The following is a 6,664-nucleotide window of genomic DNA, read 5'->3' as shown; positions in this document are numbered from 1 at the left end:
TCTACAAATATCCTCTCTCTTACACTCTACAAATATCCTCTCTCTTATCATACTTTTAATCATCAGTAGCATCAGTAATGATTCCTACAATGATGGTATAGTCTAATTTCATCATTTTTTTTACACGTAATAGTTGGAATTTTACCCTATGGGTGATGTTTTCTTTCTTCTCTGTTTGTTTGGTTATATCAGTATGGATTCAATAGATTATTACATATTACATGTAATATATATCAAGTTATATTATTATGATTAGCAATTACAATTATTTGTAGTGTTATAAAGTTGTTCCAGGTTGGCCACTGGAGGCCTTTCAAGCTGTCTCCCTGGGTCCTTTGATATTTGTTTTGATCACTATTACCTTCTGGGTGGACAATATATTTTAGGCTCATTGTCTGGGTACTTTCTGATCCTCAGTCCTAGAATCACCCATTTTGCTAAGGAGCTATTTCCTTTCTTGAAGAATGGTGTTTAGAACTAAAATCTGGGTCTCAATTCAGTTCAGTGGCTCAGTCATGTCTGACTCTTTGTGACCCCATGAACTGCAACACGCCAGGCCTCCCTGTCCGTCACCAACTCCTGGAGTCCACCCAAGCCCGTGTCCATCGAGTTGGTGATGCCATCCAACCATCTCATCCTCTGTAGTCCCCTTCTCCTCCTGCCCCCAATCCCTCCCAGCATCAGGGTCTTTTTCAATGAGTCAGCTCTTCGCATGAGGTGGCCAAAGTATTGGAGTTTCAGCTTCAACATCAATCCTTCCAATGAACACCCAGGACTGATCTCCTTTAGAATGGACTGATTGGATCTCCTTGCAGTCCAAGGAACTCTCAAGAATCTTCTCCAACACCACAGTTCAAAAGCATCAATCCTTCTGCGCTCAGCTTTCTTTATAGTCCAACTCTCATATCCATACATGACCACTGGAAAAACCATAGCCTTGACTAGACGGACCTTTGTGGGCAAAGTAATGTCTCTGCTTTTCAATATGCTGTCTAGGTTGGTCATAACTTTCCTTCCAAGGAGTAAGTGTCTTTTAATTTCATGGCTGCAATCACCATCTGCAATGAGTTTGGAGCCCAGAAAAATAAAGTCTGACACTGTTTCCACTGTTTCCACTGTTTCCCCGTCTATTTGCCAAGAAGTATTGGGACCAGATGCCATGATCTTAGTTTTATGAATGTTGAGCTTTAAGCCAACTTTTTCATGCTCCTCTTTCACTTTCATCAAGAGGCTCTTTAGTTCTTCACTTTCTGCCATAAGGGTGGTGTCATCTGCATATCTGAGGTTATTAATATTTTCCCCAGCAATCTTGATTCCAGCTTGTGCTTCCTCCAACCCAGCATTTCTCATGATGTACTCTGCATAGAAGTTAAATAAGCAGGGTGACAATATACAGCCTTGACGTACTCCTTTTCCTATTTGGAACCATCTGTTGTTCCATGTCCAGTTCTAACTGTTGCTTCCTGACCTGCATATAGGTTTCTCAAGAGGCAGGTCAGGTGGTCTGGTATTCCCATCTCTTTCAGAATTTTCCACAGTTGATTGTGATCCACACAGTCAAAGGCATTGGCATAGTCAATAAAGCAGAAATAGATGTTTTTCTGGAACTCTCTTGCTTTTTCGATGATCCAGCAGATGTTGGCAATTTGATCTCTTGTTCTTCTGCCTTTTCTAAAACCAGCTTGAACATCTGGAAGTTCACAGTTCATGTATTACTGAAGCCTGGCTTGGAGAATTTTAAGCATCACTTTACTAGGTGTGCTGATTGTTAAGCCATCATTGTCTGTATCTAAGTTCTCTCAGCGAATGGAACTAGAAAAACCATATACATACACATACCTACGTTTACACACATATAAACATACCTACACCTGCATTCCCCCAGGAGTTCATGCTGGTGTTTCTAATTCCAACTCATGACCACACAGTTCACTCTTCTTTCCATTTTTAGACTCAGCTTCTCTAGCAATGAGAAACTTGGCTCTCATTATCCAACATACATTCTTTGCTCCATCCTAGAGTACACTAAAGTAGTTTTGGAAAAAGTAGTATTGCTAAACCATACTGCTGTGGAAAACAAATCTAACTAGAATTCAATATGTGTTTACAGTTATTTTTATCTTTAGTCTGAAGAGTATATAGTCAGAATAATGTGCCAAAAAGTTATATACAACTCCTAGATTTTCCTAGCTGAAAACAATGGGGTTTTATTCTTAAAAAAAAAAATTGAGATGAGAAGCTTTCAGAAAGCATTGAATGTTTTCGTAAGCCCATCAACTTTTTCTTGAGACTTATACAAAAGTTCTGTTTCAATATATATATATGTGTTGGGGGAGTGTGTGATTTCCTTGCTTCTGTCTCGTCACAACAAAAATTTGAAGCGATGGACCGACATTAAAGCCCTTGGATAGGCTATGTCACAGCTCTTGGGCAGATCAGTTTTACGGCTCCGTTTACAGCTCAGTTTTATTTAGAAAATGAAGGAAAATACATCCTCGAGGCATGAGGTCATGCCGACCCAAAAGACACAAAGAGAAGAGAGAGACCCCTGGCCTTTTGGCTCCTCTTTTTATATGTTTTTTTTTCTCCTCCCCCTGAGCCTGCCCTATGTAAACTGGGCTAACCAGGAGTGCTGTTTGTTCTACCTGAGGTCCTCACTCAGGTCCTCGGACCTTCCTTTGTTCTGTTTTTGCAGGCTTTTCCCTTCCTTGTCTTTTAGCCACTGCCATTCTGGACTCCTTTTTCTTATTCTAACTACCTAACGTATGGATAAGAGAATTTTTTTATTGAAGTATGATTGATTTACAATATTATGTTAGTTTCAGATGTTTAGCAAAGTGATTCAATTATACATATATATTTTCAGGTTTTTTCCATTATAGGTTATTATAATACAAGGTCTTGAATATATGTGACATCCTATGGTATTTGTCTTTCTCTTTCTGACCTCACTATGTATGACAATCTGTATGTCCGTCTGTGTTGCTACCACCCTTCCCTAGGTTCGTTATAGTTGTTGTTGTGTGTAGTAGTTGTGGTAGTAGTTGTTTAGTGACTTTTGTGAACAAATTCTGTAAAGTTTCTATTCTTTGTTGCCTGTGGCCACTGAATTCTTTGTTTGGTTAGGTTGGTGGTCAGCCAATGATTGGCCAGAGATTTCCTTAGGCATCTGGAATCAAAGTATCACGATCTTTACCAAGGGCCTCTTTTTAAATTTTTTTATTTATTTTTTGATTTTTGGTCACACTGCATGACAGGTGGGATCTTAATTTCTTAGCAGGAATTGATCTTGCACCCCCTGCATCGGAAGGCAGAGTCTTAACCACTGGACCACCAGGGAAATCCCACAAGGGTCTCTTTGAATGTGTTGGGACACACTTTAAATCCTCAGTCAGGCATTAGACAGCTCTGCCTTAGCCTTCACTTCCTGCTTCTCTATAATGTCAAAATCAACCAGGGGCACGAGCTGAGAGCCTTCTCAGATCTTCCTGGGCATGCACACAGCCCTATGTATAAGCATGGTCTTACAAATTCCCCAGAATATGTTAGCATTTCAGAGCCCCTCTGGCAATTCTATTCCTCATCTTTTCTTACTAAACTTTTTGATAAATCTATTGTTTGTCACAACTGTTATCCACTGCTTCAGGCAGCTAGCTATGAAATTAATTAATTGCCTGTAATTGCTTTAAACAAATACCTTTAGTAAAAAGCTTTTCACAGGGAATGAACTCAGAGTCAGGTCAGATACAAAAAGCTTTGCAAATGAAATTTTCTAGGAAATACCAGACAAGTCAGGTAATGGCAGTTCTTTGGGAATGAAGTTTTGAAAGATCTCCGTCCCTGATCTGCTCTCTTCTGTGGTTTTCAGATAGTGGTATTTTTCTGTGAAAGTGGGCTGTCATTTTTCAAAGCTACTACTGAGCTGGACAGTAGGGAATGGGGGTAAATCAAGTTAAAATGCACAAAATTCTGTTTTTACCAAGACCCAGCCATTTTTCTTGAATAAATGTTCTCTTGGCTGCACAAGCCTTTGTTTTATTTCTAGAGTTCTGAAAAAGTGGATTTTTACTCTTTTGGCCAATTTTAAAATTTCTTTCACAGAGGACTTTTCACCTGTCCTTACTTTGCCATTTTATAGATGCCACACTAATGTGCCATGTTAATGGAAACTTATCTTCATAAAGGAATATAAATATGCTCTCAAGACATAAAACCTAGAGCTGGCACCAATGGGAACAGAATGAAAGAGTTGCATTTTGATAGATGGTGAATTTTTAGCAATCTCTGGCACCAGGGGATGATTTAAATGTAATATTTAACAAGACAGATTGCTTTCTCATTGTGCCAGAGGCAGGTAGAAACTGCCTTTGGGATTTTTGAAAGGCTGTTTCTTGGTGGACACTGGAAAACATGGTTGCAAACATCTCAGCCACACATGAGAAAGCTAAAGAAGGAAATGTGGTTGCAAATGTATTTGAAATAAAAGCAACAGGCTCTGAAGATTGGTTGTGATTTGTTATGAAACGTAAAGTCACCTACCTTGAAACTCAGTTTGGGAAAATTATTATAGTGGCTTTAAAGGATGTGAGCTTCTTCAGGGTAGAGACTGATATTTATTTTTGTCTTTTCTCTTTTCCTAGAGCCCAACATGGTGTCTAATTTCTTGCGTATTAGTCAAGACTTTCAGTTGCAAGTGATAAAAGTCCAATTAAAACTGGCTTAAATAAAGCAGTTTATTTTGTATCTCTAAATTTCCAAAGATAACAGACACAGATGTAGCCGGATTCAGGAACCCAGAAATCTTTCCCAGGAATCTGTTTATTTTCCTCTTTGTTGTCTCTGATTTCCTTTGGGTTTCAATCTTGAATCAGTCTCTGTGGACATGGGGCTAGGGCTAGAATACCTTGATGGACCACATTTGGTTCATCTGCTCATTTGTGAAGCCTGATTTAATGGCCTGGGTCAGCACCATCCAAGTCACATTCATTGATAGGAGAGCGGGACCCTTGGGGAGTTCACAACTTAATGAGTAGCCAGAGATTAAAACGTAAACACAAAATAAATATACAGTGACAGCTGTGGTTATTACCTTGCAGGACAGACTAGATGCTATGACAGATGATAATAGTGCTAACTCACATTATAGCAGGCAGCAAAGCCCCGTTTCTCCAAAGAAGTGGACATATATGCTGAGATCTGAAGGATAGAAGCAACAGTGAGGTGTGTTTGGGGTTGGAGAGCTCTGTGTATGTAAGGGCAGAAGACATGAATGGGGTTTACTCTTGGAAGAACAGAAAAGACCTCTATGAGGCTTGACTGTGATGACGGACAGCAGGAAGGGGGCAAGAGGGAGCTAGAGAGGTGGACGAGGGTCAGGTCCCTACACATCCGTGAGTTTGGACTTCATCTTAAGAACCCTAGGATGCTTTCAAAGAATTTTAATCTAGGAGAGAAATAATCTGAATTCTATTAAAACTTAAAAAAAAAAAAGATTATTTCCAACTGCTGTGAAGACTGTGGACACAGGAAGGTCAGTTAGGGGCCAGTGGCAGTTGACTGAGTGGAGGGATTCTCCTTCCATGGAGGAACTGATTCTGGGGTTGACAGGATATTGACAGATGGTGGGGCTTCCCTGGTGGTCCAGTGATTGAGAATCTACCTGCTAATGCAGGGGACAGGTTGGATCCTGGCTGGGGAACTAAGATACCATCTGAGGCTGGGCAACTAAAACTCCAGTCCACCACAGTTACTGAGCCTGAGTGCTCCACAACTCGAGAAGCCCCCTCACCACCCGTGCCGCCACTATTTAAAAAAGGAAAAAAAAAAAAAAAAAACTAAGAATTTGACAGATGGGAGATAGGAAGACAGAACCTACACAACTTTGAGTGATGTCAGAGGAGAGAAATTAACATGGTGTTGTTGGTTTCACGATACCTGAGCTTGGCTGGGAAACTTCTGGGAGTGCTTAGTGGTTTGAGGAAAGATGGTGTTGGGGATCAGCTCAGGAGTGTGGAGGCTTACAATCTGCCTCCAGTTCTCTTCTGCTCTGTGTGGTGCTGTTTTTCCTGATTTGAAACTAAAATGAAGGCTGTGTTCACTATGTGAATAAGCTCTGGAAATACGGCATCGTTTACCAAAGTATCAAAAAGGACGCTTGCGCTGTGTGTCAGGGGTGTCTGGAGGGCACAGACAGGTTTTTAAATTGTAGAGCAACTACTAAGGTCGGAGGTGGCTTGATGGTCACTCCTCCTGGGACTCACGTGGCTGACACGAGTCCTCTTCTCTCTCGCGCAGGACTCGGAGGTTCTGAACACGGCCATTCTCACTGGAAAGGTTGTTTCAGTTCCCGTCAAGGTGGTGGCAGTTCAAGAGGATGGTTTGGTGGTGGATGTGTCAGAGGCTGTGGAATGCAGGTCTGCGGATGAAGACGTCATCAAGGTACAGTGGGTTTTACTTCTAGATGCCTAGACATATGGGCCTTTCCTTCCCCTTCTGTCACACGGCTGCTCTGAGCATCCCAGGCTCCCAGGGGCAGAACCTGGATGGGGGTGCTGATGGGGATGATGGAGATACTGAGGGGGGATGATGGGGATGCTGAGGGGGGAGCGATGGAGGTGCTGAGGGGAGAGTGATGGGGGTGCTGATGGGGAGTGATGGGGGTGCT

The 6,664-nt window shown here is 41.5% G+C and overlaps 1 protein-coding gene across 1 annotated transcript in view; it reads left to right on the top strand.

The window, feature by feature from the left end:
• Window positions 1-6,238: 6,238 nt before the first annotated feature.
• Window positions 6,239-6,664, top strand: part of TMEM132B (transmembrane protein 132B) — a 39,019-nt gene continuing 38,593 nt past the window's right edge. Inside the window, exon 1 of the mRNA XM_040250587.1 lies at window positions 6,239-6,438. The gene's annotated coding sequence lies outside the window, so the exon portion shown is untranslated. The remainder of the gene's footprint in view (window positions 6,439-6,664) is intronic.

This window comes from Oryx dammah, unplaced genomic scaffold (assembly GCF_014754425.2).
Source record: "Oryx dammah isolate SB20612 unplaced genomic scaffold, SCBI_Odam_1.1 HiC_scaffold_12, whole genome shotgun sequence".
Lineage (NCBI taxonomy): Eukaryota > Metazoa > Chordata > Mammalia > Artiodactyla > Bovidae > Oryx > Oryx dammah.
Note: the sequence above shows the minus strand (reverse complement) of the source record. Positions and strands in the feature narration are given on the sequence as shown.